The sequence below is a fragment of the Sus scrofa genome, chromosome 1 (genome assembly GCF_054392235.1).
Source record: "Sus scrofa isolate SSC_HxYL_T2T_F1_AM1 chromosome 1, Sscrofa_HxYL_maternal_Yorkshire_Landrace_v2.0, whole genome shotgun sequence".
Classification (NCBI taxonomy): domain Eukaryota; kingdom Metazoa; phylum Chordata; class Mammalia; order Artiodactyla; family Suidae; genus Sus; species Sus scrofa.
The window spans coordinates 217451555-217467205 of record NC_139383.1 but is presented as its reverse complement, the minus strand read 5'-3'; the positions used below and the strand labels follow the sequence as shown (position 1 = coordinate 217467205).

The 15651-nt window shown below is 44.8% G+C and overlaps 2 long non-coding RNA genes across 2 annotated transcripts in view; both read left to right on the top strand.

Moving 5' to 3' along the window:
* LOC102162053 (uncharacterized) overlaps positions 1-938 on the top strand; it is a 29638-nt gene extending 28700 nt beyond the window's left edge. The window contains exon 5 of the long non-coding RNA XR_014821260.1: positions 746-938. This is a non-coding gene — a long non-coding RNA (uncharacterized LOC102162053). The remainder of the gene's footprint in view (positions 1-745) is intronic.
* Positions 939-10968: 10030 nt separating this feature from the next.
* Positions 10969-15651, top strand: part of LOC110255488 (uncharacterized) — a 110061-nt gene continuing 105378 nt past the window's right edge. The window contains exons 1-2 of the long non-coding RNA XR_002335871.2: positions 10969-11242; positions 11347-11415. This is a non-coding gene — a long non-coding RNA (uncharacterized LOC110255488). The remainder of the gene's footprint in view (positions 11243-11346; positions 11416-15651) is intronic.

Here is a 15651-nt window from a genome sequence, read left to right as displayed (position 1 = left end):
TCTCTCATTAATAAAAAAGGAAAAAAATGCTGATACTACCAATAGGTGTGACAGAATTTAAGAATCTCAAAAATATTTATGCTGAATGAAGAAAATCCCAAAAGAGTTCATACACCCTGATTCCATTTATATAAGTCTGTGAAAAGATGCATCTCGAATGACAGAATCAGTGGTTGCCTGGGGCTGGGTTTGGGGTTGGGATGGGGATTTGTGTGAAGGGACACAAGGGTGGATTCTGGTTTGATGAAAATATTCCTCATCTTGATTGTGCTGTGGTTTTTCATGTGTAGAAATTACTGAAAGTCATTGAACTATATACTAAAATGGGTACATTTTATTGCCTGTGAATTATACCTCAGTAAACTTGGTTTGTTTTTGTTTTTTAATTTTATGGCTACACCTGGAAGTTCCCAGGCCAGGTACTAGATCCGAGCCACAGCCATGATCTACACCACAGCTCCAGCAACACTGTATCCTTTAACCCGCTGCACCAGGCCAGGGATCAAACTTGCACCGACTCCAGCCACAGTAGTCAGGTTCTTAACCTACTGTACCATGGCGGGAACTCCTCTAAACTTGGTTTTTTAAAAGGAATGTATAGTCATATGATGCTGACTCTAATCACCTTGTGATTCCTTTTATATATATATTTAATTGGAGTATAGTTGACTTAGAATGTTGTGTTAGTTTCAGGTGTACAGCAAAGTGAATCAGTTATACATATACATATATCCATTCCTATCAGGTCTGAACTCTCCATGGTGAATCTTTTTTCAAGGCTTGACATGGGTTCCATGGAGCAACCTGAATAGCCACCAACACTTCAAGCTCCATTAGATTCATCAGTCGGAAGACCTATTGGCAGAATAACTTGCGTTGTAGCCTGACTCAGCTTCTCCTGCTTTGGACTCCACTCAAATAAAGAGTAACCTTATGCATTACACTGCAACAGGGTCAGAGGAGTACATCCATACGCTGTATGTATCAGCCCCAAAGAGAGCCCATAAAAGTATTGCTTGTCCTTAGAGGTGAAGAATGTATAGTATGGCAATTTTTCCTTCACATTGGAGAAAATATTCTAATATCATGGAGACATGAACTGCTAGAAATGTCTCTGAGACCCCTGTATTTCCAATGGAAGTATCTTCTGACCTTTGATGCACATGTGTTTCAGTGGGATATCAGTTCCTGCCTGCTCACCTGGTTGATTAGCCTACCGTCATCTAAACTGTGGTCCAGCAGAATGTTCTCTGGGATAACAAGAATAAAAATCCCTCTGATCTAAATAATAGCATGTAGCAAAAGGATTAACATAACCCTGAGGCCAGAGAGGTGAATATGTACTGTTATTCCTGTCAGATCAAAGCAACTGAGAAAATGTATCCACCTGATCAGTAACCATACAGCAGATCTATAGGATAAAGAAACAATGTCTGGAAGAACAGCTTCAATCGTAGCCATAACCAGTTACACTTAAAATAGCACACATCATTTTCCAAGAGCCATCTGTCTTTAGTGGCAGTCACGTGGGCCAGTTGAATAGAGATGGGATAGGGATTGCCATCTTTACAACTTTAAAGCCCTTGTTGGTGGACTAACCTGTGCTATTCCCCCAGGCATGTGCTATTACCCTTAGTTCATTATTTTGGTACAGAGGGGAGTGCTACAGGTGTTTCAGCTTTGCCGATCCTATTAGAAAAACTCTCAATAAGTCAAAGAACCAACGTGATGATTCTACCAGTTGCTGAGTATATCTAATCAAACCACATTTTCAGGAACTATGGAAATGACCAAAGAATATCTTCATGGGTATAGTGGGCCCACTGAAAGACTGAAGTGACCCCAAAGTCCATTAATCAATGAAATTCTCTAAGCATCCATTTTTACCTATGGGTTATGGAGGTTTTCTGGAACCCTAATGATTAGTATTAGTTCAGAATCAATGTCCATTAATTCCTGAAAGATCCAGATATTTCTCTTTTTCTAATGTGAAATTATCCATAACTTGATTTCTGGTGTTCTTACCACTTCTGTTTGTTTCTTGGGTCTGTTATTCTCCATTTGACCATCCCCTAGAGGCTTTTGAGTTCATAATCCTGCTGTAATCCCATGATCCATCTGGTTAGGGCCAAGGTGTTTTGTAGTTTGCTATTCCTACAATACAGGTTAAATTCAATTCAGCATATTTTCTGGGTAGAGATGGTATCTACACAGCACTCTGTGCAAGGGAAGAGATTCACTAGGCGGTAGCTATGCTTTGGTTACACCCGTGGAACGCCAAATGCTGGGAAGACAGAGGTGAATGCAACCAGGCCCTTTCCCTTAAGGAGCATGGCCTGGGAGGATAATGCAGAACTTACTGGGGCTTATGCTTCTGGGATTGCCTTGAAAAGCCACCATCCCTGATTGAAAAAAAAAAAAAAGAAAGAAAGAAAAAAAGGTTCCTGTTTGAAGTATGTACAGGCCAGGCAAATTAAGGCTGGGGGTGGAATGCCCAGTGTTCTTTACAGGTCAGAGTTCTGTCCTTTCTCAGATATGGGGGGTTCCCCACCCCAGCTGACATCCCCCAAAGTAGCACCCACAGAGCAGGTTGCTTGGGGGAGAGAAAGAGTGATCAATGGGGAAACCCCACTCTTCAGTTTAGGCAATAATTATTACCTTATTTTCAATGTGACTTTTTGAGGTGTAGGAATCAGCTGGGTGGGATGTCTTAGGAGAAAACACTCTGGAATGAACCCCACTCTGTGAGGTGGCCCATGAAATGACCACAGTAAAAATCACTTCCCCAAGTTCACAGACAGAGGAATGGGATTGGTTAGGGGGTGGCAGTGGAGGCCTGTGGCAGAGCTGGGGTGAAAGGGCTCAGGAGGTCCACTGGGGGACGATGAGGATCTGGGCATGAGACAAAGGTTTCTGTGACACCACATGCATCCAGAGGGTCCCTGCTGCCACCAAAGGCTTTCCCTGCTCCCAGTGACTTCTCAGGGTCTGTATAGCACTGAGGATAACCTGCTTTTGCTTGATTTCTCTTGTTTTTGTTTTTCTGTTTTTCAAAAATGATCACCAAATTCCCATCATTCTTTATGTGCAACACCCATTAAACCTAAGCGATTCTCCAAGACAAAGAAAACACCATGTCTGGGGACATGTGCCAGTAAGAAGTACACGACCTTCTCTTGCTGGGGCACTGGTATTTTTAAAGCAACAAATGCATGATATTGAATATCCCATCCAGGCTCCCTTCCGAGCAGATCCAACAATTGTCCTGGGGAAGAAACAATCTGGGAAATGCCCCCAAACCATTATGGGGTGCCCACAAAAACAGATCATCAAATTCCTCTCCCTCATCAGAAAGGCAGGAGGCAGGGTGTGTGTGTGGCAGAGCGGGGGGCGGTCAGGGCACTTGGGATCTACCGTGTCCCCTTATCAGCACAGGTGAGGATGTTGGACCTTTTCCTCACCCCTGTAAAAACACAAGACGAAACACAACTTCTCTCCAAGAACGTTTTCCACCCAGAGGTCTTTGCCTTAAGGCAAGACCATCCACTCTTCTGGCCCCTGCACAGGCCTCCCGGCAGCCGAGCGCCCTCCTTTGGCTAAGTAAATAACTGAGGGCCAGGGCTCACGAGCAGGTGGAGCCGAGCCTGTTGGGGTTATCCCTGCCACCCTGGCTCCTCTGCTGGCCAGAACCCCTGCCGTAGCCTTGCTTATCCTTTGTTTTCCAGCAGCAAGTGGAGGCTAAGGTGGAAAGGGAAACGTGATCTCCAGTGAATTGCAGTATTTTGCTTTCTCTAATCCTATTCAGGTGGTGACTGTAGCAAAAAAGAAAAACAGGCCAATATACAGGATGGATAAAAACCCCTGATTATTACCTCAACGAATGTGCACTGGCTGAATTGAATTCAGGTCCCAGGGACTCCTTATTAATGGGTCCCAAGTTCTGACAAGGCTCAAAGGTGGGGCTTCTGGGAAGGTGACGGGGGGGGGGGGGGGGCAGCCATGGGAGAGTGTCTGCCCTGGAGAGGAGCTGGGCCCAGAGCAGGCAGCCTCTGAGCCTGGTCCAGACCACAGCTGGCCTGGGGCCGGGCTCCTTCAGGACTGCCTACTGCACACCTGCGGCCCGGCCTCTCTCCTCTCAGAGCTGTGCTGCTGCAATTTATTCCCCTCTGGAGCCTCCCCAAGGCCGGGCTGGGGGAGAGGCTGTGGGGGGACGGCACTCCCTTTCCTCCACCCCGCAGCAAGGAGAGTGAAAAACAGTCTTGCATGAATAATACGCCTTCTCCTTTGCTCTTTTTGAAGAGCTCAGAACACCTAGCAGACAGGACACGCTTCACCCTCAACTGCTCCCTGAGGCTAAATCGGGCTTTGATTCCCCACCCCACACTCACCCTGCCCTTTTTTTTTTTTTTTGGAATAGATGAAGAAATGACAGCCCAGAGCAATTGGTCTCTGGGAGTGAGCTGGGTTCTGGTAACAGGAAGCAGACAGGAAAGAGCTAATGTGGTAAGAGTCGTTTATGGAGGCAGAAAGTTGGCTTACTCCATGCTCGGTCCACAGAGGAACACAAAGGAGATCACAGCCATTTAAAATGCCCCGGTCTATAGGGTACCTTGCCTCAGAAGCTGGTCAGCTAATAGGTTTTTTTTTTGTCTGTTTTGACTAGCGGGAGGGTTCTCTTCTGAGAGGATGCGTCTAGGTCACATAGAAATACAATCGCTGCTAAGCAATTGCAAAGGCCACAAGGAGGACTGCTTCTTTCAAACTGTTGAGCTCAGGAAATGAAGGCCAAAATTCCCTGTTCCAGATGTTTCTGCCAAATGGATGAAATAAGAGTTCCCATTGTATCTCAGTGGGTTAAGAACCCAAGTAGGATCCACAGAGACATTGGTTGGATCCCCTGGCCCCGCTATGGTGTAGGTCGCAGATGTGGCTTGGATCCCTAGTTGTGGCTGAGGTGTAGGCTGGCAGCTGCAGCTCTGATTTGACTCTATCCTGGGAACTTCCCTATGCTTCAGGTATGGCTCTAAAAAGAAAAAAAGGGAAGAAAAAAAAGAAAAAAAGAAGACGAGAGATCCCAGTATTTCTATATAGTAGATTCACCCTCAGGTGGGTGTGACTAGTTTCTCCTCTTCCATGGGCTTTGTTACTGTGCAGACTCTCGCTTACCATTCTAGCTGCCCCAGTCTTTCCTTTACCATACTACAGCAGGAGTGATCTTTTATAAAACCAAAATTTGATCATGCCCCTCTTATACTTAAAACATTCAGTGGCTTCCCATAGACTTCAACGTAAAATTCAAACTCCTTGGCACAGCAGGACAGACCCATTATCTATCCCATCAGACTCAGGAAACTGCCTGCCACCTTTAACACTCCGGGCTCATTAATTCACTCATTTCAGAAATTGGACTGTCATTTATTAAAGGGTTAATATTTTCCAGCAGGTTTTCCAGTACTGGTAATGTGCCACACCTGGTAGTGCCTAAACATGATCTGTCCGAGACTCCTGGAATCCACCTCTAACCCTAAAACTTACCTCTTTCTCTCCCTGTAACTCCCTCCTCTTCCACCAGTCAGCTCTGTATATTTTCTCCTTCTTCATCTTTCCCTAACGCCACTCTTGAATGTGCTTATAGCACCTGGTACTGTAATTGGGTAATATATCTCCCCCTTTGTGTATGAGATTTTTGAGGACAGGAGCTATGTCTTGTTCCTAGCCCCCAATTCATGGAAGGTGACTCTCATGGTCCTGGGTCCACAGCTACATTGGCTTTGGCCAACACAGGAGAGTGGGGGATCTGGAAGAGAAACCTCTAAACACAACTGTCCCTTGTTTTCTCCTTGGTGTCATATCTGGAAGTGAAGTCTAGAATTGCTGCTACCCTCTTGCTCTCCAAGTGACACTAACTTTAGAAAGAAGCCTATGGAGTTCCTGTAGTGGCTCAGCAGTTAACGAACCCAACTAGTATCCACGAGGATCTGGGTTTGATCCGTGGCTTTGCTTACTGGGTTAAGGATCTGGTGTTGCCATGAGCTGTGGTGGAGGTCCCAGACGCAGCTTGGATCCTGTGTTGCTGTGGCTGTGGTGTAGGCTGGTAGCTGTAGCTCCGATTCAACCCCTATCCTGGGAACTTCCATATGCTGGGGGTGTGGCCCTAAAAAGGCCCCCCCCAAAAAAAACCCGTGATGAGGACAGCAGTGGGGCACAGGGTCCCCAGTAGGGAACCTCAGCCTGGGATCCTCCTTCATTAGGACTTGAAGCTATTTGAATAGCAAATTTCTCATGGTTTAAGTCACCTGATTCAAGATCTTTCCTTCCCTTCTCCTTTTTCTTTTCCCTCCTTCTTGTCTTCCTCTTTTCCTTTAAATTTTTTGCTGCCAAAATCTTCCTAACTATAACTCAATACCAGTTGTTGGTTGGACCTGGCAACTGAGTTCAATTGATGACATCTAGAATTAATTATATTTATTTGTATGTCTTATCTTCCCTGCTAAACAATAGGTTCTTTTATGGGGGAAACATTACCTTGACCCAATTTGTTCTATCATTCTCCTCTCCCAAGTGTCTGCTAATGCCCATTACACAGAAAGGAGTTCCAAAAATGTTGAATCAAAATCAATTGAATTGTCTTAAATCATTCGTTTTCTCATTTTTCTTAACCCTCCATTTATGACTTATCTTTGTACAAGGTAATTTAGTGTTTTATGCTGTACTGTGGTTCTCACATTGTTTCCCACTGAAAGTCTGGCACCCGCCAAGGAGGTGTTAAGGTTCCAGAGAACAGCATCTAAGTCTCATATTTCTTTGGTCTCCCTTATGGTTCCCAGCATTTGTGAAGCTCATCGAGGCATCTAATAACTTCTTAATGAACTTTACACAACATTGCATCCTCTTCTATGTTTATCTCAGTTCCTTGCTGGCAGACATTCTCACCTTCTTCTTCTTTGCCCTATGCCCTGCAGGCATAGAGCTGGCATCAATAAAGCCTTTGTGACTAATGGACAAGAATATTAAAATATTGTCTCCCCACAGATCACAATTCCACCAAGTGATTTTGGTTAACTTAAATCTGTCAAGGACCAGTGTGCTGGAGGTGGAACTAACATTTGAAAGTATCATTTGGGGTGGGGGGCTGTTTTGGAAGTGACACCACACACTGATATCCTTTCTTAACCATTGAGACTACTTTGCTATTTTCTGTGGGTAGTTATGGAGCCTAGTTTTCTTTCTCAGTCTACCAAACATTTCTATTTTTGATGGTCTGGGTCTCTAAAGAAGCCTGCAGTCACAGCTACTGTTTGCTAAAAGAGCACCTGGCACCCTGTTTCCAGTCCTATGAAGATCCTCTGCTAAGATACTCTGGCTGCCTGTGTTTCACATCTTGCCACATGACTGAGATTCAAAAATATATCTCAGCAGTTTAAATTATTTACGCTGCCTCCTAACAAACAAACAACCAGGAAACGGTAAATATAGGAACCTATGCATTCCCATATTTCACCACCACTTTAAACACGGTTTCTCCCATCTCAGTAATGGATTTCGACACTGGTTATAATATGGTATTTCACAGAGAAAACATTTTAAAACTTAAAACCCAAAGAAAGCAGGGATTGAGTAACAATCAACAAATCTGTCCTCATTTTTTCTTTCTTATTTTATATACCTGAGTGGCCTAGCCCTTCTCTCCAAATCTGATGAACAGGTTTTCCCTTTGAAGAATGGTTATGCATTCTTTGCCTTATTTAATTTCCACCCAGGTATGTGAAGGTGGTGGTGAATTACATGTGTGTTTAGGTGCTATGGGCTTCCATAGTATATACAAGGGAATGTGAAAGAGCAGGGCTCTTAAAGGGCCATACAATGAATGAGAATATCCCAACCTAAGGAAACTTTGGACGTGTGCGAACATGTGAGACATCGTGCTTCATGCCCTAGGAGATAAAAGATAGATAAGACATATTTAGACTCTCCAGGTACATTATGGGCTATAAGTAATTCCAAAAAGGGGGGGGAAATGGCTTTTTTTTTTCCCAAAATGGAAAAAAAATTATTACGAAAGTAATTCACTGCCATAAAAAGTAATTTAAAATAGAAATGTATTTAATGGAGAGAGTGAAATTTCTACTTCTCCATCTCTAATTCCAGAGATATATATCATTAAGAGTTTTGTTGAGGAGTTCCCACTGTGCCGATGGGATCGGCAGTGTTTTGGGAGCACTGGGACACAGGTTCGATCTGGGCCTGGCACAGTGGGCTGAAGATCCAGTGTTGCCACAGCTGCAGCCCAGGTGGCAGCCAAAAAATAATTTTGTTGAGCCTTTTAGAATATTTATGTAGTGGGATCATACATATGGTTCTTTAACGTGTATCAGTACTTACAGTTATGTGTTTGTTTTACTTCTTACTGGCTGTGTACTATTCCATTGTATGTGTGTAACATAATGTCTCTTACTGACAGTTGAATTCAGTTCTCTGAGTTTTTTTTAAATTGAAGTATTATGATTTACAATGCTATGTTGTTTTTAGGTGTACAACAAATGATTCAATATATTCATAGATAATACTTGACAAAATTTGTTATAAAATAGTAGCTCTATTTCTCTGTGCTGTACAATCTATCCTTGTTTCTTTCTTTGAGATTTTTTTTTAACTCCATTAGAAACAGTGTTGTAGAGTTCCCACTGTGGCTCAGGGGGTTAAGAACTTGACATAGTATTCATGAGGATGCGGATTCAATCCCTGGCCTCATTCAGTGGTTAGGTTCCGGCATTGCTGCAAGCTGCAGCATAGGTCACAAACGAGGCTCAGATCCCACGTTGCTGTGGCTGTGTTGTAGCTCTGATTAGACCCATAGCCCAGGAACATCCATATGCCATAGGTATGCCCCTAAAAAGAGGGGAAAAAAAAGAGAGAGACAGAGTGTTATAGTGAACATTCTTGTTTATTTATTTTTCTGCACTTGCTGAACAACTTCTTGGGAAGATCATGGAAGTAACAACGGAATATTAGTAGAGCCTGGAGGATGGAAACTACAAGGTGTACTTGGGGGTCTGTGAATAGACTTCTTAGGGTAAAGTGCAGATTTTGTGGTCTCCATCTTGGGCAATTGACTCAATAACAAATTAAGACATGGGGGAAGTTTGCAGGAGAACATTAAGTTATGGCGGTTTAGACATTTTGAGTTTGCAGAGATGCCATGATACCTAAGAAGAAATATCCACATCTTTCTGGGAATGGAGGGTGCTGGGTGGCTGGGAACTACCAGAGGCAAGGAGGCATCAGAGTTTCCAGGAAGCACTGGGAAAGCTCTGACACACAAAAGAGGCATTAGGAAGGATGGGTGCCTGACTGTGAGGGAAGTCAGGAGGAACCACATCCTTATCTAAAAAACTGGGACAACAATTCCACCCCTCAGGGTTAGTATGAGCCCTAAGTGAAATGCAGTTTTCCTACACCGTCATTTCACTGCATTATGAACTTCCTCTGTAGGCCCCGAATCATGGTCATCAAAACAGGGCTCTTGGAGATGTTCATTTATGGAACGAAGACGGTGGGTTACGAAGACCTTTTCAGGGAGCAACTGTGAAGTAACCGAAGGGGGTTGGCTCTGTTTTCTCAGTGATTCAGTGGAAAATGAAGAGTTACCTCCAAAGATGGGAATCTGGTCTAAAGACTTCAGGGCACTTTCACATCTGTGGTTACTGAGCTGAATTTTCCCTTTTATCTATTTCAACACCCACCCTCACCCCCACCCAATTACAGAGACTTGTTTTTGCTTTTAGAGCAGAAAGGAAGGATGGGACGACACACTCCAAATATTTAGTTAGTTGCAAAAGTATGCAAAAGTGTTATTTCAAAGCACCTTCAAGTACTGGGTTTCTTGAAATAAGAAACTCTATCATCTTGCTCTGCTGTGTTCCCTTTGGCAGGAACAATAACCATCCACTTCAAGGGCAAAACACTCAGCTCTTTGCGGGGAAAGAATAACAGCCGGAGAGTTGGGAGAGGGAAATTGCAGGCTCAGCTCTCCCCATCCAGGTGGGACCACTTCTCTGGGCCTTATGATGCTGATGAGTAAAATGAGAGGGCTGAGCATGAAGCCTTTATGTTTCTTGAGGGTAAGACATCACAACCTCTTGTCCACAGATCCCTGGTGAGGTTGATGGGACAGTAGCAGGAAGCTTGTTTTGTGGATTTGGAAATGAAAACCCAAGAGGTGAGTGACTTGGGAACACTGAACATGATTTCCCCCCTCAGAGATGAGACCAGGACTAATGTCTGCCAGCCGATTTCTAGCAGGAAACACAATCTTCTGAAAGATTCTGAATTTGGTGGGGATGGAGACTTCCAGAAAGTCAAGTGTCTGCTTCCTTCATATGGACCACTGCCTCCCCCTCTGTGGCAGCCCCTGCTATTTCTTCCCTGTCACTCCTTCTTTACACTCTTGTTCCAGCCAGACCAGACTACTCTGAGTTCATCTTACGGCCCCACCTCCCAGTCTTTGCATCAACTAGATATACATACGTGCATGTATGGGTTTTATTTGGGGCTTGGAAAACTCTTTTCCCCATTAGTCCTTTTCTCTAGTTAACTCCTCCTCCTTCAGCCTTTTATTCTCTCTTTTACTTCTTTCTGATAGCTTTTCCCAACTCTCCCTCCAAACTGTGATGGAGACCATTTCTCTGGACTTTCTAAATTATTGTGATGATGGTATTTACTCCCATATGATAAGTCCCCATTAATTCATGGAACAGATGAGAAATATACTTGTTGGTTGTCCCAAAATTGCAATGGCTTAAATCAGATAAAATCTTTCCTTTCACGTAATAAGAAATGTAGAGTTATGCTCTCCAGAATTGATGTGATAGCTTTAATGTCAATAAGGACCCAGGTTCTTTAGAACTTTTTGTTTCAGTATCCTTAGTATTGCCTCATGATTCCAAGATGGAAGCTGGAATGCAAGCCATTCTATCAGTAAAGGGGGCAGGAACTAAAAGGAATGTCTCTAAGATGAGTCAGCCCCCTTTATGAAATTTTCCTCTAAGTTCTACCAAAGATACCTCCTTGCCTATCCTTAGCTGGTAAATATAGTTCCTTAGCATCCTAAAACCACTAATGCCCTTGGTAAGGTAGAAGGAGAGAGGAGCTGTTTGGTAGGCATTCGACATCTCTGCCATCTGAGCTACTCAAGATGTGGTAGGCAGCCCATGTCTGTCTGTGAGCAGATAAGTACAGCAGTGTAAGAGTTTACAAACTTTCCTAGCAACTTGACCTTGCCGTGACGGTGGTATCTATCCACAATGGATGGACAGTAAAACAATAACAGCTCATTCTTTTCCGCAGAGTCTGAGAAGCCCTATGTGCCACAAGTCCTCTGTCTGCCCCCGGCCACTGCCAGCATCACGAGGCCAGGTGAGCTTTGTTCTCTATCGTATTCATGGGTTCTGCTACTACGCCTAATGAAGAGGTGCCTCATGAACCTTGAGTCAAAATAAGCAGTGGATGGATATCTTTGTTAACATCTTGTTCTTGCTTAGCTTACCTGCTCTGATGTGTCTGAATTTCTCTCCTCTCCTGTGTCTCTTCATGACCTCCTTTGCTTGCTTCTTTCTTGCCCTACTGTCAGCATCTCTCAGTTCCTTCTTTCTCTCCCAACCCTTGAATGTGTAAACTTCTTAGGCTTCAGCCCTGAGCCCTCTGCCTCTCTCTTTCCACACCCACTCCCCCTGGGCTCACCTACTTCAGCAGCTTTCAGGCTCCTGCGGGAGAACCCCCCCCCCCCCCCAGATCCTGGCCCCAGGCTGAACCTTCTCCTGGCTCCTGCTATCTTCCAGGTGCTCGCTGGAGTAGGTCCAGAATTGAAGTCTCTCTTCTCCTCAGTCAGGCTGATGGCGGGACTCTCCCCAGAAACCACTGGGATTCAACATAGAGCCCAGAGGGGCCAAGCTTTGAGCACGAATAAATCTGAATAGTCATCTTATAGGAAGTACAAGTAGGGGATGCATGGCGCTCCTGTAAGAAAAGAGGCTCCTCACCCTTGGACCAGACAAAGAGGGGGCTCTGCTGCAGGGCCCTGGGATGGTGGACAAGGCCCTGTTTTGGAAACGAGGGTGTTTTTGTACTGGGGAAGGAGGTGTCATTAAAGATACTTCCTCTCTCAAGGATGAACCTTGGTCACTGTGAGCAACTGCTTTTCCCTAATTAATGCAGGACCCACCTGCAGCGAGCTCACTCCCCAGGTCTATGCAGGATGGCCCTGGCCTTCTCAGCTTGCTTCACAATCGATAGCTCTCCAAAAGAGGCAGCTTTATTCACTGAAATCACAGATCAATGAGACAAGATTTGCATATGAGCTGAGTATATAAATCCTGGGGTGAAGTAATAATTTTTTCCTCTGCTGTCTCCTGATTTTCCCTCCCTTTCTGCTTCCTCAGTTACTTCTCCCTTCTGATCTTTCCTCATTCTCTTCACTGGTAAAGTCCTTTAATGACTCCTTCTTTCCCACCCCCAGAACCCCCAGGGGCAGGGGGTTGTCTGTACTCACCCAGGCCCTGTGTGTGATTCTCTGTGAATCTGCCTCCCTCCAGCCAACCCAGGATCCTATGAGCAACTTGAGGGCAGAGATGATGTTTCCCTCTGGGTCTCCAGAATGACCTGGGTAGGGGGTGTGCACTGCCTCAAGGCCCATACTCAGCACTGTTTATTGAACCCATGAGTCTTTGACAACCTCCTCTATTCCCCTCTTTCTCCCTTCTTCCCTCCTCTCTCTCTCCAAGCCTCCTCTCATTCACCTTCCTTAAGTGGAAGATGCCTACAGGTGCCTTGGCAAGGAGGAGCTAGTGTGTATCAGCACAGTTGGGATTTCCATGTGCCGGTGGCCAAGAGGTCACCAAGAGCAATGAGGAATCTTTTTCTTGCATGGCAGTATGACCTGCTATCCTGTTCCCCCATAGTCTTCCTCCCTCCCAGGGGACTTGAAAGACTTGAAAAATAATGGTGCCCTTCTCTTGATTGAAAGGTCTGAAAGTGTCTCTTGGAGGCAGAGGCCCCATTTGACTAAAATGGTGTTGAGGAAACCCCAGGAACTTGACTGCGATGGGTCTCTTCAAGAGGTTGTACCCATAGGCTTCCTTGGTTTCTATTTTCTCTCGTGACCAAAAAATTGTAATGCATGCCCTGTTTCAAATCAGATACAGATTTGGGGGGTAATTTTGGCAGCTGTATCATGTTTCCAACTCTTATCACTTTCTTTACTTGCTCTGGGATATTGAAAAGTAGCATTGGCCCATCTGGGGGTCCTCTTCTCAATGCAACACTTAGATTTAAAGAGAAGTCCTCTTTGGAATAAAAACTGTGTACTGCCAGGACAACTCTGTACATCATTAGGGGTGGGTCGAGATTGGAAAGGAACCTTGGCTCCCATCTTTTCATGCTGGCTGGTTGAGATCAGAGGCTCCAAAGCTTTGTCCTCACAACTTACAACAGTGGTGGCTGCTGGCGTGTTATGATATGCATAGAATCTTATTTGAGTCTTGTGTCAATGCTCCTGAGGTCAGTTGTAATCATGTACCTCATAGGGAAGATGAGGGTCCAGATGTTATGTAACCTGCCCACAGTTCCATAGCCAGGGAGCACCTCCTAAGGCTCAAACCCACCTTCCAGTGCTAAATACCTTTCTCTTCCCATTGAGCCACATGGCCCAAGTGTGAGCCACACGGCAGAGTGATAATCATCAGAGGAGTGTGCTTGGCTGCCTTGCTGACAATGTAGGAATTACTCTCTGATGAAGCCCACTTTTCCTGGGGCAGAAAGAAAGCAAAGGATCTGTAAAAAGCTGAGCTTCCCTGCTTGGCTTCCAAAAAATGCTACCAGGGCCCACGGACAGGACCACTTTAAAACTGTCTCAGTCTCTCCCCTTCCTGCGCATGTGGCCTCTCAGCACCGCCCTCCTTCTCCCTCAGGCTCTCTGGCCACCCCAGAGCCCATTAATATCTGTTGTCTTGGTCAAAAATATTGTGCAGTTACTCTCCTGTCCCAACCTTTTGCTGAAAAAGAATCTGGTTAATTAACATTGATTACAATCCACCAACTGCAAGTAAAAATCAATGGCTGGGGTCCCTAATTTGAATGCATTTCTCTCTCCTTATCTCTTATGAGAAAGAAAAAGGCAGAAGGGGTGAGAAAGAGAAGAGATGAGAGGACAGAGTGTGTTTTTCAAGCAGACCACTTTCCAGGGCCCTGGTGAGGGACATCAGTGATGCTGCTGGCCTTTAGATCTTGCCCACTCTCCCTCAGCATGGCCATTTTTCAGTGTGACGTCTAATTGCCACAAATAGTCACTGTGCCCATTTGGGCCTTGTTCATAGCTCCCTGCTTTATTGAGAGAGGAGCGATGGTATTGATTCTGGATGGCCGGGGAGAACGCCAGAGAATATTAGTAAGGAGCGGAGAGAACACAGTACATAAACTTTTATGACGCTATGTCAAGCTGGATTGTGAAGACATAAATGAAAAGGACAGCACGGTCTGTAATTACCACAGACGCACATCTTCCATCTGCTAGGGAAGGCGGCCCTGGCTGGCCGGGGGCAAGTTGCAGAGGGGGATGAATGGTCCAGCTCATAGGAACGGTGGCCCGTAGTGGTTGCTCCTCGTTGTTGAGAAAGAATATATGGGACAAAAAAAAAAAAAAAAAAAAAAAAAAGCCCTTGTTGCTGTTGTGTGTGGCAGTGTGATCCCGAGCAAAGTGTGTGGATTCTAATGTCAGGTCTGTCATCTCCTGTCAGCCATGTGACAATGGGCTAGTCACTTAACCTCTCCGAGCCCCAATTTCCTCCTGGGTGAAACAGGTAATAATAACTACTTTGCAGGGATGGTGTAAGGGCTAAATAAGATCACGCTTGCAAACATTCCACATGGTGCCTGGAAAATAATGGGCTTTCAGCAGATGGTAGATATAATCATTGTTTATTCATTTTTTTTTTGATTCAATAAATGTTTCTGGAGTATTTGCTCTGTGCCAGCACTGTGCTTAGTGCCAGGGATAGAGGGGCGCCCCAGGTTCATGGAAGACATCAGTCAGTTATTGACCCAAAAAATGTAAAAATACTCTTACGTTGGGATATGGGAAGGAGACAACAGTGCTATAGAAGGGGATGTCTGTTGTTCCTGCCTCTTCCACAGTTACAGTTATTGGTTGCTTCTCTGTCTCTCTCATTAAGGACAGGGACTTGGTAGCCTTTTGAGTCACTGCTCTGTCTCTATTGCCTAGAATAGTGAATGACACATAGTGGGCACTCAGTTAATATTTACTGAATGAATGAATAGCTATATACCCAGGATATACAGCAAGAATTAATACCTGCCTTTTAAGAGTTTATAGGGAGAATGGAGTACAGAAGGGCATAACATTTAAGACTCTATGGAGTCTTTATCAAGTTTAGCTATCAAATCACAGTTGAACTTATACCTTGAAAACTCTCTTTACCTGGACACTCTTTACCTGGCATCACATACCGGCATGGGTCTGATGTCATATAGTTGGCACTTGGTGGCAAGTAAGGAAGGATGATGGAAAGAGAAGGTAATCGGTTGTGCCTCCCGAGTTTAGTGGCTGGGTTCACACAGAGTGAGTGTTTAGTCAGGGTA